This window comes from Saccopteryx bilineata, chromosome 1 (assembly GCF_036850765.1).
Source record: "Saccopteryx bilineata isolate mSacBil1 chromosome 1, mSacBil1_pri_phased_curated, whole genome shotgun sequence".
NCBI classification, from domain to species: Eukaryota; Metazoa; Chordata; class Mammalia; order Chiroptera; family Emballonuridae; genus Saccopteryx; species Saccopteryx bilineata.
In genome coordinates this window covers 401,439,103-401,457,634 of record NC_089490.1, presented here as the reverse complement: position 1 = coordinate 401,457,634, position 18,532 = coordinate 401,439,103, and the positions used below count along the sequence as shown (strand labels likewise).

General features: G+C 47.5%; 1 protein-coding gene across 5 annotated transcripts in view; it reads left to right on the top strand.

Moving 5' to 3' along the window:
• The window catches only part of PC (pyruvate carboxylase), a 109,035-nt gene that overhangs the window by 42,009 nt on the left and 48,494 nt on the right, over positions 1-18,532 (top strand). Inside the window, exon 1 of one of the 5 annotated variants that reach the window (XM_066252168.1) lies at positions 2,629-2,777. The exons of the other annotated variants lie outside the window; for them this stretch is intronic. The gene's annotated coding sequence lies outside the window, so the exon portion shown is untranslated. Of the gene's footprint in view, positions 1-2,628; positions 2,778-18,532 lie in introns of those variants that run through there. 5 annotated transcript variants of the gene reach the window in all.

The window sequence follows — 18,532 nt, the reverse complement described above, 5'->3', positions numbered from 1 at the left end:
GGACAGACAGACAGGAATGGAGAGAGATGAGAAGCATCAATCACTAGTCTTTCAGTGCGCGTTGCAACACCTTAGTTGTTCATTGATTGCTTTCTCATATGTGCCTTGACCGCGGGCCTTCAGCAGACCGAGTAACCCCTTGCTGGAGCCAGTGACCTTGGGTTCAAGCTGGTGGGCTTTTTCTCAAACCAGATGAGCCCGCACTCAAGCTGGCGACCTCGGGGTCTTGAACCCGGGTCCTCTGCATCCCAGTCCGACGCTCTATCCACTGCGCCACCGCCTGGTCAGGCCATCTGAGCCTGTTTGACCACCAGTCTCTCCCCTGCCCTTGTCCTTTTGTTGAGCTTGTCAGCGCTGGGAGTTGAACAGAAGTTGGAGAAATAGCAGAATATTAGGATATATTCTTTCTTCCTGTCTGCCCACCTCTCTCACAAGGAAGGTTCTACTTTTATGTGGAAAACTGGGAATAGTTAGAAATAAAACCTAGTTCATAATAATCAGATCCACTGAGCTCTCACAAACAAGTCTGCAAGGTATGTGTTGCTAATCCCATTTTACAAGTGACAGAATTGAGACTTGGAGGTTAAATGACTTGCCCAAGGTCACACATAGCAAATTTAAGATCAGGTTCAGGTCTTTCTCACTCCAGAGTCCCATTTTCTCATGCCTGGTTCATCCTCTGTGAGAATCAAATGTCACTCACCTCTGTAACCCAAGTGTCACTAGCATATCCAGAGCAGTGGTGAAGGGTCTCCATCCTTCTTGATTTTGACAAATTCCTACCCAGGATTATTCACCTAGAGCTGTACCTTTTCCCAAGTAGCCTTGGACTTTCCTTCCTAGACCTGGACTGGAGTAATCTTTCCTGCACTCGTGTCCTGAGGGTTTCACCTCAGGGATGAATGTCCCTATCCTGGCTTCTTCCCAGTGGTGTAGGGAGATGGAGGTAAGGTATAGAAAGCACTTGAATAAACAAACTAAGATCGCATGCTGTAGAAATGTCCCTCCCACCATTCTTGCTCCTGGATAAGGCTGAAGTCTGTTTGCTAGCCTGATGCTGACTGTTCCCTCCAGCTCACCCACCTGGCAGGTCAACCACTGGAAGGCCGGTCTCAAAGCAGATGTGGGAGTCAGTTGCACCTCCCTGCCTCCAGTAGGGAAAAAGCACCAGCCCCAACCCCAGGGTAGAGCACCAGAAGCAGGGAGTCTCTGTGGGTTGTTTCAGCCCACCATTGTCTCTCACTAATCCCGGGCAGCACCTCCAGTGGGGTGTCACTCTGTCCTCCTCTTCCGGGATTTCCACTGGTCTGCCTTTGGCAGGCTTTATTAGTGGTAGGCACCTTTCCGTGGTGGGCTAGAGAGGAAGCAAAAAGCTGCTTGTTGTCAGTTCTGGAGAAAGAGGGAGAAGAGGTGGAATCAGAAGGACCTGTGCAGGTCAGCATTGTGGACCCAAAAGGGGTGAACAAGCTCCCTCCCCACTCACCTGTGGATCTCCCAGAGACGCCTGTGCACGTGGACCTCCTGCCTGACTTAGGCCCCATCAGGCAGCCGGTGCTCTGGACTGGGGGGGCCCTCTCTGACTAACCTTGGGTTCAGTGAGCTAAGCAAAGCTAGAACAGTGAGTGAGGGTGTGGGCTTACTCCAGGAACTCCTGTAGAGCTCAGCCTAGTTTGTTTTGTTTTTTGTTGGTAGTGGGATGGTGCCCAGTGTGTGAGAACTCTATCCTTGTTCTTGACTGGCATGGTTGTTGGGATAACACCACATTAAATGAATTGATCTGCTTGGGTTTAATAGTATGTCCAAGCATTTAAAAATCTTGCTCATGGGCCCTGGCTGGTTGGCTCAGTGGTAGAGCATCGGCCTGGTGTGCAGGAGTCTTGGGTTTGTTTCCCGGCCAGGGCACACAGGAGAGGCACCATCTGCTTCTTCACCCCTCCCCCTCTCCTTCCTTTCTGTCTCTCTCTTCCCCTCCCGCAGCCAAGACTTCATTGGAGCAAGGTTGGCCCGGGCGCTGAGGATGGCCCTGGTTGCAACAGAGCAACGCCCCAGATGGGCAGGGCATCACCCCCTGGTGGGCATGCCAGGTGGATCCCGGTCGGGTGCATGCGGGAGTCTGTCTGGCTGCCTCCCTGTTTCCAACTTAAGAAAAATACAAAAAAAAAAAATCTTGCTCATGAAGTCATACCAGAACAATGGCTCACAGGAACCACTAGGTAATGTGTCCCCTCCTGAGGAATCCAGTGTCCTGGCCCCATGGGGAGAAAGGACCATGATGTCACCAGTTCCCAGGGGGGATATTCTTAGGCATAGCAGGGTCTCATCAGAAAGAGGAAAACGTTAAGACTCCTCATTTTCTTCTCGCATTGGACCCTCTGTTCCTTTTCTTAGGCCAGAAGCTCTCCTTGCTGGCTCTCCATCCCTGGTCCTGGCCCTCCCTCCTTTGTAAAACCCAAATACCACTGTCTTTAATTGTTCTGCCAGAATACATGGGCAGTACCTTTTGACCATCCCTTTCCAGCTCACCCTTGACCTGGTTTCTGTTTTTTATTCTTTCCTCAAACAGTCCTGTTCAAGGTCTGCCCCTGAGCCGGAGATTGGCTCAAAGCAGCCTCTCTGTCCTGTGAGTGGTAGGGGGGAGGGTAGTTCTGAGAGTCACTGACAGAGGCCTGAGCTAAAACATCAATGATCGACAGGCTGGAGGCAGACGGCCTAGATTGGGGTGTCCCAGCACCAGGAACAGTGTGGCCTCCCTGGAGCTCTGCAGCCAGGCTGCCACGGTAAGAGGACCACTTCTTAGAGGCCTCTGGAAGCACACTGCCCTGGCAGTGGTGTGCACTAAGGCCATTGTCTCTGTTCCCTCTGGAACTTGGCAGCCTCCTAGTATTTTGGAAAGGAGAAGGCAAGGTGATTCTGGGAATGTCTTTAGAAACAGGAATCCAGGGGAGGGGTGGGCTGGCTCATTGCTCCCAGCCTATGGGGACAGTTGTGGTCAGGATTGGCAAAGCTGAGGAGCCCAAAGTAGCAAATCTTACTGGACAATGAAAATGTGTTCTGCCTGAGATGTTAGGGGCAGAGGAAAATGGCCTATGGATCCCAAGCTCTGGCCCAGAGTGCCTTGGTGTGGTGATGACAGTTGGGGGAAAGGTCACATGGTCCCCTTGACTGGGTCTCTTATGGAAATAGTGAAGCTGTCAGGGGTCAGGGTAGGGTCTGCTCAGAGTCTTGCACCAGGCTAGGGGCTCAGGGGCCCCCACATGCTGTGATTTTCAGCTCTTTGGCTAAATGCTCTGGAGCTGGAGAACAGGAAAGTACCTTTGCTTTACGAAGAGCCTATTTTTTTTTAATTTTATTTTAGAGAGGGGAGAGAGAGAGAGAGAAGGGGAAGGAGCAACTCATAGTAGTTGCTTCTTGTATGTGCTTGACTGGGCAAGCCAGGGTTTTGAACCTGTGACCTCAGCATTCCAGGTCAACGCTTTATCCACTGTGCCACCACAGGCCAGGCAGAAAAGGTCTGTTCTTGACTGGCATGGTTGTAGGATAACACCCCATTAAACGAATTGAATAATATGTTTGAGCATGTAAAAACCTTGCCCATGAAGTCATCCCAGGCCAAGGGCTCACAAGAGCCACGAGGTAACATGCCCTTATAAGGAATCTGGGAAATTGAAGGGCCAAGATCAGCTCTCCCCAAGATGTCAGTTTGTGATTATATTCTAGACAGCAATGACAGAAGAGCATGTAACTACCTGCCTTTCGGGAGACCAAATTTGGCATTTGAGCAGGATTCATTGCTTAGTCCTAAAAGGAGAGAACCCCCCTTTGCTTAGAAGAAAACCTTTCCCTCAGTTTAGGGGGAGGAGAAACGATAAGAGCCCCAGATGGCTTCTGGTTCTTATCTTCAACTGCAAACAGGCCAGACTCTCTTCCAAGTCATGGGATAGGAATTCAAGAAGGAGGAAACTGGCTGAGCATGTGTGGTTCCAGGGACAGGTGAGAGGGAGGGACAGACATTTATTTCCCTCTGCTTTGTCCCAAGTGTTGGTAAGGAATGTGCCTTTTTTCCCTGGTGCTCAGGACCAGGAAGGCAGGGATGTGGCTCCTGTGGCTTTGCTTTCTTTCATGTCTCTAAATGACATCTGTCATCAGGAGGGAGTCTATGGCACGGAGACAGTCAGCACTTACAATCTGGATGGACCTGGAATAATCTTGTCTGTGCACTTGGTCTCCTGATAGAATGAAATGTTGGTGTTGGGAGGGCAGGGACCTCTTCTCTCTGGCTCAGCCGTATCTCCGGGGCCTGACAGTACCTGGCCCATTGCGAAGGTTCAGTCAATATTGAATAAATGAATGAACACTTTTTCTTTGCTTATCATCTCACTAAACCACTCACCTTTACCTTCCATTGGTCCCAGACCATACTTCTCATCTTATTGGCTACTTTTGCCACCCGACCTTGACCCTGAATTAGTCAGGCTAGACCATGTTTGCAGGGAGTGGATTGTTGACCCCTGCTGTCCCCTCTCACCGCCTGTCCACTTCCTGAGCAGGTACTGACACCTGTGTGCCAGGATCCTCTCTCTGAGCTCAGCTAGTGCCCTCCTTCATAATGTTTTACCTAGCTCTCGTCAGTTGCTTACCCTCCCATTTCCTTTTCCTCTCAAAGCAGTTTCTTTGCATATGGGAGGCAGGGAGGCATTCAATATTCCTTATGTTTTGGGTGTGCTTGTCTGGTCTCCTCACCAGATAAAAAGTTTCTTGAAGTCAGAGGCTATGTTCTATATTATTTCCTGGCCTCCAAGTATGTGTTATGGGCCATAGGTGCTCATTAAACACTTGGTGGCTCTTGTGTGAAATCTAATCATAGTCCTTTGAGTATATACCTTTTGGCCATGGCCAGTTGGCTCAGTGATAAGTGTTGGCCTGGTATGTGGAAGTCCTGGGTTCGATTCCCAGTCAGGGCACACAGGAGAAGCGACCATCTGCTTCTCCATCCCTCCCCCTTCTCTCTTTCTCTCTTTCTCTCTTTCCCTCCTGCTGTCATGGCTCAAATGGTTCTAGCAAGTTGGCCCCAGGCACTGAGGATGGCTCTATAGCCTCGCCTTAGGCACTAAAATAACTCATTTGCTGAACAATGGAGCAATGGCTCCAGATGAGCAGAGCATTGCCTGGTAGGGGGCTTGCCAGGTGGATCCAAGCTGGGGTGCATGCAGGAGTCTGTCCTTCTGCCGCCCTGCCTCTCACTTAATTAAAAAAAAATTGTCAGCCTTCTGTGCTGAAGGATAAAGGTGTTTTATAGATGGGCTAACAGGTTCCTGTTTTTTACTTGTAACACTTCTGACACCAAATATGTGGGGTTTTCCTCACACCAACCAATTTTCCCCTTCTCTGTAGACAGCAACTGGGTGTCCAGTTCTGACACCAACTCCCAGAATTAGTGCAGACCCCACAGGCGAAGGGCTGGGTCCTACAGACGGCCCCCACTTCAGCGGCAGCTGCGAGTCCAGGCCTCCCTCCCGTACTCCTGACCAGGCAGCTCTACATCAGACGTCCCCCACAATTGCCTCCTCAGTTTCAATAATTTGCTGCAACAGCTCACAGAACTCAGATAGTGTCTAATTTATTATTACCAGTTTATTCTGATGGATACAGATGAACAGCCCAGGGAAGAGGTGCATAGGGCCTGGTCTGGGAGGATCCTCTGTGCAGAAGTTGTGTCCCCAGGCAGGTGGGCTGTACCGCTCTCTCAGCACATGATGTGTTCACCAACTTGGAGGCTCTCTGAACCCCATCGTTTAGAGTTCTTAAGGAGGCTCCATTATGTAGGCAATATTGATTAAATCATCTGCCCCTGGTAATTAAATCGTTTTCCAGCCCTGCTGCCCCCCCACCAACTCCCTAACTAAAAGTGGGTTCCTCTGTCAACCAACCCCCATTCTAGAGCTACCTAGGGACTCACCAGGAGTCATCTCATTAGCATAAGCTCAGGGGTGGTTAAAAGGATAGAGCATTGGACTGGGATGTGGAGGACCCAGGTTCGAGACCCCGAGGTCGCCAGCTTGAGTGCAGGCTCATCTGGTTTGAGCAAAGCTCACCAACTTGGACCCAAGGTCGCTGGCTCAAGCAAGGGGTTACTCGGTCTGCTGTAGCCCCCCAGTCAAGGCACATATGAGAAATCAATGAACAACTAAGGAACCGCAACGAAGAATTGATGTTTCTCATCTCTCTCCCTTCCTGTCTATCTGTCCCTATCTGTCCCTCTCTCTGACTCTCTGTCTCTGCCCCCCCAAAAAAAGAAAAGGAGGGGCTTATTGTAGATAACAAAAAGTACTCCTTTCTCCTACCCCTCAGGAAAATACAAGGGTTTTAGTACCTCTGTGCCAGGAACTAGGGACAAAGTATATATATAAATATATTTTAATGTTTATTTTATTGATTTTAGAGAGAGAGGATGGGAGAGACTGGAACATCGATCCATTCCTGTATGTGCCCTGACTGAGGATCAAACTGGCAACCTCTGCACTTTGGGACAATGCTCTAACCAACCAAGCTATCCAGCCAGGGAAAATTATGTATTTCTTATATATCACAATATCACACAGATGGAGAGCGGGAGAGGTAGAGTGATTCCCAAGGTCATATGACCAGTTAGTGGCAATCGTGAAATTTGAACCCAACTTTTTTGACTCTAGACATCGCCTTTCCCTTGGAATCACAGCAGTGTAGGGTCCACAGCAGCAAATGTGGACAGATGGTCCTATCTGCTCTTTAAGGCTTCTCCTGCCCTTCATGGTACCCCGTCCACCCCTGTCCCCAAACCCCTGGCTGTTTTTCCTTTTACCCTTTATCCTGTGTTAAAGCGAGGAGCTCAGAAAGCAGTGGCGGGGTTGGGGAAAGCCCCATTTTTCTTATCTGTAAGGTGAAGATCATCCTGCCCTTCCTACTGGTCAAGGATGCCATTAGTAGCCTCTAAGAATGTCTATTAAAGTACCTTATAGCCTGATCTCTGGTGGCGCAGTGGATAAAGCATCGACCTGGGAACACTGAGGTCACCGGTTCAAAACCCTGCACTTGTCTGGTCAAGGCATATATGGGAGTTGATGCTTCCTGCTCCTCCCCCCTTTCTCTCTCTCTCCTCTGTAAAATGAATAAATAATAAAATTAAAGTACCTTATAAACTGCAGAGTCATAATAAGATTGTTAAATATAATGATAGTGTGCAAGTTGCAGCTCAATAAAACTGTCATATGGAGGGGGCGGGGGAGGGGCACAAAGAAAACTAGATAGAAGGTGATGGAGGACAATCTGACTTTGGGTGATGGGTATGCAACAGAATTGAATGACAAGATAACCTGGACATGTTTTCTTTGAATATATGTACCCTGATTTATTGATGTCACCCCATTAAAATAAAAATTTATTTATAAAAAAAACAACAACTGTCGCCTGACCTGTGGTGGCACAGTGGATAAAGCATCGACCTGGAACACTGAGGTCGCTGGTTCAAAACCTTGGGCTTGCCTGGTCAAGGCATATATGGGAATTGATGCTTCCTGCTCCTCCCCCTTCTCTCTGTCTCTCTTTCTCTCTGCTTTCTAAAAAAAAACCAAAAAACAAAAACAACTGTCATATGGGATGATACCCACATTACAAGTGTTGGGGGGATGACCAGGTCATGCTCTGTGCAGGGCCTGGCACATAACAGACACTTATAGCTATTATTACTTCTTGTTTTTGCAATTATTGTAACACATGGCCTCTTTCTCCAGATGGGGACAGGTGGCACTGGGAAGGCATCCTTGTGTAGGTACCCCTGGGGTTGGGGCTGAGAAGATGGGAAAGGCAGTTTGTCACCTGGGGCTTTCTCATAACTCACGTACTACCTTGGTCCACACCCAGTTTTCCTGTAAGTTCAGAAGTTCCCATCTGGGGTGCTCCTTCCTCCCCAGGGAACTTTCAGTCATCTAACTTATTCCAGTTGGGGAAAACTTATATTCAAGTGAACACATCCCTTGTGACTGGGGAGCAGAAAAGTGAGAGTTGGCCAGTCAGAACGTGCTCAGGGCTGTTGCCAAGGCTCCTGGCAGGCCATGGCTCTTCTCCCCTCCGGGGTGCACTTCAGGGCAAAGGCCACTGTGAGCCCTGTGACCTTCCAATCACTGCTGCAGAAGTCCCCACCACCCCAGGGGGAGTTCCTCCCCCACGCAGCAGGTGCTCAGCCTCCCTTCGGTTGGGCAGCATGACCGTGATGAGGAAGGGCTCTGGTAGAGATGTGGGTGTGACTCTGATCCCACTGGAAGGGGAGGAGGCCCTTCACCCAGTGATCAGAGGCCTGAGAGTGGCCGGGCCAAGCTGCATGGTTGAGGAGGAGGAGTTGGAGGCTGACAGGCAGGGAAGAGAAGGTGTTAACTAGTAACCAGTATTGGCTGATAACTCTTAAATTGACTCACAGTTTGTTCCTGGGAAGCAGGAGAGTGTCTAAGGCCTAGTTTGGAACCATGAGCCAACCTGAGTATGAGTGCCTTCGAGCTTTGAGACTGGTGCAGCTGTTTATCCTAAGTTTCTGTCTCCACTTACAAAGCTGTGGCTATAACACCTGCCTTACAAAGTTTCTGATGATGAAATGAGATCATGTGACTTAAAGCAGTTACTGGCACTAAGTAGCAAGCCCACGCAAAGGGTATGGGTAGTTTGACACTGCCTTGTGGTCATTAGGATAAAGACCAGAGAAAGTGTGTGCCTAGGGCTCCATCTCTGGGAAGCCTCTGGCCCAGTTTTTCTGTTTGAATTTCAAAGCAGAGAGGAAAAGGTCAGATCAAGGGACTACAAAGCTAGATTTTCCATGGCATCAAGAATAGGAAGAGAAAGCAGCAGCAACTGTAGCCCAGGTCACATCCTATCTGGGTCGCTGTTTACTTTCTTCCCAGGAACTGAAGCTCTTTGCCACTGGAGTCCCTTACCATCTCCTTGGCTCATGGACTTGGCACTTGGGTGATCACTTTATCCAAAGAACCAAGTTTTCACATTGAGCAGGGTCCCACAGTGCCTTCCTTGGTGGGGAAGTTTGGGGTATGGGTCATCTACCAGAATAGCGGTAATGGTTGGCCAGGAATGCTGAGGGTCACAGATCAATTCTGAAAAACTGAATCAGCCAACGTAAGTCAGGCACACAACAAAGGAAGTTGAGGCACCCAGGGAGGAGCAATAGCAAGAAACCATGACCTCCACTAGGCTTGCAGGGGTCAAGAGAGGAAATCTTGTTCCTCCAGACTCCAGACAGGGTTGACAATGTGGAGGCTGGGGCACTCCTCAGGGACTGTTGTAGTGGCAGGACGCGACCCCGGCCAGGACTGTGGTACCAAAGCCAATAGAGAGTGGGAAGATGTGCCCCACGCTCTCACTGCCCACCCTCCTCTCTCCTGTTTGTACCTCTCATTGGCTTAAACCTGTGGGCAGCCAGCCAGCAGGGAAGCATAGGGGCTTCCATCCACAGGGTAAGCTTCCTGGGACGCAGAGCAGGGCAGAGGTGGGGGTGCAGGGAGGTGAGTGGGCAGTAACTGGCCAGGAGAAGTGGGGGAGGAGAGCTGTGGCCTCCTACGAGTCAGAGCAGCTGCTGCTTTGGGTGGACCGTCTACCTCCCAATCAAAATTAGTCACCTGTTTCCAACTTGATTATCTAGGGCAATTAAGAAAGATAACGACGTGAAAGACGTGCAGATTGGGAAGGAGGAAGTAAAAGTATGTTTATTTGCCACTGACGTGATCTTGTATAGGAAGACCTAAAGAATTCACTGAAAATCTGTTAGAGCAGTGGTCCCCAACCCCCGGGTCGCGGACCGGTACCAGTCTGTGGGCCATTTGGTACCGGTCCACAAAGAAAGAATAAATAACTTACATTATTTCCATTTTATTTATATTTAAGTCTGAACAATGTTTTATTTTTTTTAAATGACCAGGTTCCCTCTGTTACATCCGTCTAAGACTCACTCTTGACGCTTGTCTCGGTCATGTGATACATTTATTCGTCCCACCCTAAAGGCCGGTCCATGAAAATATTTTCTGACATTAAACTGGTCCATGGCCCAAAAAAGGTTGGGAATCACTGTGTTAGAGCTAATATGTGAGTTCAGTAAGGCTGCAGGACAAAGATCAGGGTACAAAAATCAATTGTGCCCTGGCCGGTTGGCTCAGCAGTAGAGCGTTGGCCTGGCGTGTAGAAGTCTGGGGTTCAATTCTGGGCCAGGGCACACAGGAGAAGTACCCATCTGCTTCTCCACCCTTCCCCCTCTCTTTTTGCTCTATCTCTCCCCCCCCCCAGCCAAGGCTCCACTGGAGCAAAGTTGGCCCAGGTGCTGAGGATGGCTCTGTGGCCTCCGCCTTGCCCCAGAGGGGCCTAGCATTGCCCCCTGTGGGCATGCCAGGTAGATCCTGGTCGGGCACATGCGGAGACTGTCTGATCCCCCCTCCCCCCTGCTTCTCACTTCAGAAGAATACAAAAAACAAACAAAACAAAAAAACCCCACAAAAATCAATTATATTCCTGTATAGTAGCAGTGAGCAAACTGAAAATGATGAAAACAATTATATTTGTAATAGCATCAAGAAGATTAAAATACTTAGGAATAAACTTAATGAAGGGAATATAAAACTCATGGTCTGAGGACTATAAAACATTGCTGAAAAAAATTAAAGCCCTAAATAAGTGGAATCTCTATATCTGTGGGTCAGAAGACTTAATATTGTTAAGATGGCAGTACTCTCTGAATTGGTCTACAGATTCAGTGTGACCCTGTCACAATCCCAGCTGCCCTTAATTGCAGAAATTCACAAGATGATAAAGTATATGTGGAAATGCAAGGAAACCAGAACAGCCAAAAAGAATCTGGAAAAAGAACACAGTTGGAGGACTTACACTTCTCAATTTCAAAACTCACTACAAAGCTGCAGCAGTCAGGGTGTGGCGCTTGCACAAGGACAGACAGTGGACTAGGACTGAGAGCTCAGAAGGAAACCCTCACACTGGCGGTCAATTGACTTTTGACAAGGGTGCCAAGACAGTGTGATGGGGAAACAGTAGTCTTCTCAACAGATAGTCTGTGGAACAACTGGACATCCATGTGCAAAAGAACGAAGTTGGACCAGACCTCACACCACAGGTAAAAATCAAAATGGATCCAAGACCTGAACTTAAGAGCTAACACAGTAAAATTTTCAGAAGAAAGCATGGTCATTAATCTTGGTGATGTTGGTCAGGCAGTGGTTAGATATGACACCAAAAGCCACAGCAAAAAAATAAAAAGAGATAAATTGGACTTCATCATTATTAGAAACCTTCATGCAGCAAAGGAAAGTGAAAAGGCAACCCAAAGGATGGGAGAAAATATTTGCAAATCATGTATCTGTTAGGGGAACTTGTGTCTAGAATCTATAAAGAACTCTTCTAAGTCAATAAAAAGGCAAACCAATTTAAAGATGGGCAAAGGATTTGAATAGACATTTCTCCAAAGAAGATTTACAGATAGTAAGCACATGAAAGTATGCTCAATGTCACTAGCCATCAGGGAGATTTAAATCAAAACTACAATGAGATACCACTTTATACCCACTAGAATGGCTAATCAGAAAGACACAGTCAGTGTCGGTGAGGATGTGGAGGAATTGGAACCATCGTACCGCTGATGGGATAGGTAGTGGAACGGCCGCTTTGGAAGACAGTCTGGCAGTTATTTCCTCCAACAGTGAAACATGGAGTTGCTGTATGATCCAGCAGTTTCACTCCTGAAAAGATACACAAGGGAAATGTGAACACATGACCAGCCAAAGACTTGTACACAAATGTTCACAGCAGCATGGTTCATAATAGCCAAAGAGTAGTGTTGACATAAAAAACATCTAAACCTCTATAGAGAATTTTGTGAGTTTATTTGAGCCAAACTGAAGACATGCCAGGGCAGGGATCAAGACTTCCAATGCTCCAGAGAATAACGATTTTGCAGTTTTTATGCATTTGAGATTAAGGAGTAGGTGTAACTGTATGAACTATGTATGGTATGTGGATTACATGTCAATAAAGCTGTTTAAAAAATACGCAAACAGCCTGACCTGCGGTAGCGCAGTGGATAAAAGCATCGACCTGGAACACTGAGGTCGCCAGTTCGAAACCCTGGACTTTCTTGGTCAAAGCACATATGGGAGTTGATGCTTTCCTGCTCCTCTCTCTCTCTCTCTCTCTCTCTCTCTCTCTCCTCTCTCTAAAATTAATAAATAAAATCTAAAAATAAAAAAAAGTACGCAAATGCCTGGCCTCCCAGGGGTAATCTGGTGAACTAAAAGATTATGACTTAATGAGGCAACTTTACTGGCCCTGGCTCCCTCGCTGGGTGGAGGTGCTGCCTGCCCCTGGTCCCCCTCTGCCTCTCTCTCTGGGTCTCAGAGCATGGGAAGACCCTAGCTCAGGCTGAAAAATCTTCATTGCAACTCGGTTGTATTTTGGTTCTGTTAAACATTTTGGAACCCTACTGCGAAACTTTGGTACCAAAGCTAGGTCCCCTCCTGAAAAAAAATAGGGACTCTGGAATTGGGCAGGCTTGATGATTCTTGAGTCAGCTGTTCCCAGTGGACCCTTTTGAGCTGTTATTTTTCTCATTCATAAAATGAAGGTTGATCCTCATAGGGTTGTGGTGAGAATTAAGCAAACTAGAAGGTGCCTGGGTGTAGAGTAGGCAGAAGGTGAAAGTTTCCCTCAGTTGCTCCTGGAGCAGTGTTGGGCAGATAAAATGTATTATGCTCACTTTGTAAAAGATAACGTTGCCCACGTGGAGGCGGTTGCCCAGGTGATATTAATGTGTGTTGGGGGCAGGCAGGATCGTTGTAGCCTGGGGCTTGGTTTTGGGATTAAGCCTTTCCCACCCTTTTTGATGTGGGGCGGTACAATCCAATCATGCCTCAGAGAAGTGACTTTGTATTAGAGACTTCCCTATTTTGTATATTGGATTAAGGGTTTGGATTTCTACACTATAAAATGAGGACGGAGCAGGAGCTTGCTCTCTTGGTTCCTGAGATTATCAGAGGAGAGAACAGAGCAGAGAGCAGAAGGAGGCCACGTGGAGTAGGCCAGGAGAAGCAGCTAAGATGGCGGAGTGCTGAGTGAGATGCCAGTTTGTGCAGTTTGACGCTGGAGAAGGAAGGAGATGGGGAACTGAGGAGAATAAGGCTGGTGAGCTAGAAACCTTTGATTCTAGAAAACTCGGATAGGTCAGTGGCTTTGTGAGCACTGAATGTGAGTGGGTTTTGGAGCCCAGTGTGTATTTTTACTTGCCTGCCGGGTGCAAGCTAGAATTAAAGACTATGGCCCACCAGTTTGTGACTCCGCTGTTTCTTTACCGACTGTCTGAATCCAATGCGAGCCTGCATGGGCCAGGCTGCTCTGATGGTGGCCCTGGCCGTGGCTCCTGGCTTTACAAGCAGGTTCAGAGATGAGCTGAATCTGCCCTCAGAGAGCTCGAGATTGTAAGAATGAGACGGCACTTGAATACCAGATGCTCAGGCTTTATTAGAGGAGAAAGACCTGCCAGAGCACTTCTCTGGGAGAAGGGCACCGGTACAGACTAGGGGGCGAATTTTTATAGGGTTTGGGAGAGCCTGAGGAGGTACTGAGTCAGAAGTTCTGGTATGTCCCCTCCTGCGGATTTACGGTTTTGGCTTTCTGGAACACTCCTCCTTAGGGCGGTTGACCAGCTTCTTGGAACTCTTCTGCCTCAGGGGCGATTATCCAGTAAGTAAGGGTGAGGTCAGGCAGTCAGGTGGAACAACCAAAGGGAAGTTGGAATTTCTGGTAAATTCATAAATGTATCATTTTTCAACTCTGTGGTATGATAAAAAAGGGAAAGAGGTGGGGGGAAGGAAAGGGTATGGGGTTCAGGAAGGAGATTTGTCTTGGATCGGCTATCTTCTGGAGCTACTTCCTGCTGTTATCCCTATAGGGGGCCTCTTCATGAACCCCTCCCTGGGGCAATTGGAGTAGGGGTTGTAAAAGCATTTGATTGTAGGTAATTCTGGAGATTTCTCTTATTTGAGCCTGTAGGAACTTGATAAAGAAAGGGCAAGCATTAAAATTAGGCACAAAATTAGAATTGGTCCTATAATTGGTGCTAGCATTGAGAACAAGGCGTTTTCCCACCATTGTTTGGAGTAGGGGTGTATTTATAGGGTTCCAGATTTTTCTGTTTTGTGAGAGCAGGTTTCAGGGTTGGTGTGTAGGGTTAGGTAGATTTTTCCAATTTTCTTTTAGCATTTTTTAAAAAATTATTCTTATTTATTTATTTACTTTAGAGGAGAGAGAGAGAGAGAGAGAGAGAGAGAGGAGCAGGAAGCTTCAACTCCCATATGTGCCTTGACCGGGAAAGCCCAGGGTTTTGAACCTGTAACCTCAGCATTCCAGGTCAACGCTTTATCCACTGCACCACCACAGGTCAGGCAGATTTTTCCAATTTTCTGATTGGTGAAGGTCTGCTTGCGGTTCTATAAGAAACTAGTGAACAGCCTGACCTGTGGTGGCGCAGTGGATAAAGCATCGACCTGGAAATGCTGAGGTTGCGGTTCGAAACTCTGGGCTTGCCTGGTCAAGGCACATATGGGAGTTGATGCTTCCAGCTCCTCCCCCCTTCTCTCTCTCTCTCTCTCCTCTCTAAAAATGAATAAATAAAATTAAGAAGAAAAAAAAAGAGTAGTTGAGCCTGACCTGTGGTGGCACAGTGGGTAAAGCATCAACCTAGAATGCTGAGGTTGTTGGTTCGAAACTCTGGGCTTGCCCGGTCAAGGCATGGATGTGAAGCAACTATGAATTGATGCTTCCCACTCCTCTTCCTCAACTCTCTCTCCTCTCTCTAAAATGAATAAATTAAAAAAAGAAAAGAAAAGAAACTAGTGAACAAACGTAAGAGGCAGGGTCCAAAAGTTAGAAAAATAAATAGGAGAGTGAGTGGACCAATGAAAGGCAATAGTCAAAACACTCAGTTTGTGTGAAACCACTGATTCCATGACTTGGTTTGTTTTTTACGAATTTACTGGGCTTCAGAGAGAGAAAGAGAAAGTGGGAATAAGACAGGGCAGCGGCCAGTCCCCCTGCCCCTAGACCTATTTTTATAGAAATTTTTAAAGCAACAAGGAGAGGAATTACCTGTATAGCTGGTTTGGTCTTTAGATTGATGGGTAGTGTACTAGGAACTGGAAGAGGCTCATGGGGTTGGATTAGGTTGCTATTTGGGGTGAGATATATTAGGGTACAGGTTTCTGTCCAATTAGTAGGGAGACACATATAGGTGTTATGCTGTTTTTCTACTTTAGTAGCAGTGGGAGTTGTCAGGATCACGGTGTGTGGACTTGTCCATGTGAAAGTCAGTCCTTGGGTGATGTAATGCTGGAAGCGCCTCTTGGAAAGTCTTTGAACAGTTTGCTGAGTAACCTGTAAATCCTGTAAGTACTTAGGGAAAGGGTGGTTACATTTCTACACTTTGCAGCTAGAGTTTAAGTCCTAGTGACCATTGCTTCTAGCTGGAATTAGCAGCAGGTCCCAGCCTACAATAGGCATGGGGCATTGAGACAAGAGGAATAAAGGAGACACTATACATTAAATAAAGCAACAAAATCAGACTGTCTATACCCACAGTAGAGATTTTTGAGGGATAAATAAAACTCAAATATTCAGGTAAGGCATAGTAGATGGCCCTTATGTTTACAAGAAATGAGATTAGTTTATCTGCTACTTGGAAGAAATACCTTAGGCTCGTGAATGATGTCCTTGGGCCTTCAGTGGCAATTCCCAGTAAGCTCGGCAAGGTCAGGTCACAGGTAGCTGGAGCAGGGCTAGAAGAGACTGAACCCTCCCTCCATGGAGCAAGGGGGCAGCTTACCTTCTCGTGTCCCTCTTACCACAGCGAAGATCTGTCCTTTGATGGGGCCAGGAAGCCTGGCAGGCTTCAGTTCAATGACCTTTCTTTCCACTCTTGAAGCAGGACCCTGATGGAATCCTATGAAGCCCATTAGGGCACTGGAGCCTTTAGAGTGTATGCCAAAAGCTGGTATTTCCTGACTTCCTTTGGGCTTTATTTGCCTTTTCTGTTACTTCCTTGGCCATTATAGACGTTAAAAGCCATGCTCAGAAGATCTCACTGAGGGGCTTGAATAAGAGAGCAAAATTGGGAATCCAGCGTCGAAAGAAGCCTATTAGACTGAGGAAAGAAAGGATTTGATTTGCAGTGGTAGGTATTGGAGACTGTGGAGGGTCTGAGTTTGATCTAAGGTGAGACCTCAGGTGGTGGGGGTTAAGGTGATGCCCAAAAAGACTATGGACTGAGAGTGAAGTTGAGCCTTAGCAGAGAAGACACGATATCACTTCATAGCGAGGAAGTTAAGAAGGGTGGCACTGTGTCTCCTTGAGGGGCTGCAGAGGAGTAGGTTATTTACATATTGTAAGAGAGTACTAGTTTTGAGGTTGCATTGCTGCTAAATCCTGAGCTAGTGCCTGCCCAAACAGGTATGGGCTGTTTCTGAACCCCTGGGGTAAGATAGTCCACATAAGTTACTAGGATGCACTAGTGTCCGGGTAAAGGCAAACAGAAAGTAAGAGTCAGGGTGTAGAGGAATGGTAAAGAAGGCATTCTTTTTCTTTTTCTTTTTTTTTTTTTTAGAGAGTGAGAGAGAGAGAGTCAGAGAGAGGGATAGACAGACAGGAATGGAGAGATGAGAAGCATCAATCATTAGTTTTTCGTTGCGCATTGCAACACCTTAGTTGTTCATTGATTGCTTTCTCATATGTGCCTTGACCGCGGGCCTTCAGCAGATCGAGTAACCCTTTGCTCGAGCCAGCAACCTTAGGCTCAAGCTGGTGAGCTTTTTGCTCAAACTAGATGAGCCCGTGCTCAAGCTGGAGACCTCGAGGTCTTGAACCTGGGTCCTCTGCATGCCAGTCCAACGTTCTATCCACTGCGCCACTGCCTGGTCAGGCAAGAAGGCATTCTTGAGGTCTAGGACCCTGAAGTGAGTGGTGTTTGAAGGAATGTGTGACAGTAACCTGTAGAGATTAGGGACTACTGGATGGAGGAGAATTACCGCTTCATTGATTAGGCATAAGTCTTGTACGAGGTGATAAGCCCCTGAAGGTTTTCGAACAGGAAGGATGGGGGTATTGCAGGGAGAGTCCGTGGGGATGAGTAATCCTTGATTTAAGAGGCAGGTAATTATTGGTTTAAGGCCTTAGGAACAGACACAATTACACATTAAACAAAGATTTCTCATACAAATTATAAATTAAATTTAAGTGAGCACGCTTTACTTGTTTCAATTAAAATTATACTAGAGATATTTTATGACAAACAAAGAGACAAAACAGATTACTCACTCACACAGCTCAATAGACAACTCTACCTTTTTAAGCTTCTTAAGATGGGAGGGAGTTGTCAGCATAGAGGGGAGAAAGAGAGAAAGCAGTTGGATGGAAAGTAGGGTCAGTATCAGCAGGAGGAGGAGGAGGAGGTTAAAGTGCTGGTGGTGATGCCACGTGGTCAGAGGAGTCAAAAAGATTTAGAGCTCTGAAGAGAGGGGAGAGGACGAGGGGGAGAAGGACATAGCTGTAGCCGAAGCTGGTGGGGAGGGGGTGGGGGAATGGGTAAGATACAGCAGAAGCTGGTGGGATGGTTGGATGGAGAAGATACAGCTGAAGCTGGTGGGGTGGGAGGATGGGTAAGATACAGCTGAATCCAGTGGGATGGTTGGATGGGTAAGATACAGCTGAAGCCAGTGGGATGGTTGGATGGGTAAGATACAGCTGAAGCCAGTGGGATGGTTGGATGGGTAAGATACAGCTGAAGCCAGTGGGATGGTTGGATGGGTAAGATACAGCTGAAGCCGGTGGGATGGGAGGATAAGTAAGATATAGCCAAAGCCGGTGGGGAGGAGGGAATGGGTCAAAGAAGAAAAAGAGACAGAGCCATCTGTAAGGAGGGAGGAGTGGTTTAAGAACACAGTGGAGAAGGGAGGAGCCCCTGGCCAGCAGGGGAGGAGAAAGAGAGACTGGTATTTGCAGGTGAATAAGAAACAGGATTCTGCGAGGAGGGGGGGCTCTTGGAGGGAAGAGACCCGAGTGATAGAGGTCCGCAGAGGGACCAGAGAGGGGTCCCGAGAGAGGGGCGCCTCAGGAGTCAGGCAGGAGGGGGAGAGAGTTGACAGTCTACGGAGAAGGAAAGATTAGGAGCGGAGGTTTTAGGTGAGGTTTCTTTGGCCAAAAACGGCCTGCATGTAGAACAGGCAGCACAGAAATTAAGGATGGGAGCGAAGGGAGAAGAAACCCTGCATGTAAGGAATTTCTGATGCCTTCCTCGTCCAGTGGCAGAAATTGTCAAAATCTCTTAGGATATTGTAATCGAATGTCCTGTTTTCAGGCCAATGGGAGTCATTGTCTAATTTGTATTGGGGCCACACCATGTTATAGAAGAAAATAAGGGTTTTGTTTTTTTGGTTTTTTTTTGGCTTAAGGTCAG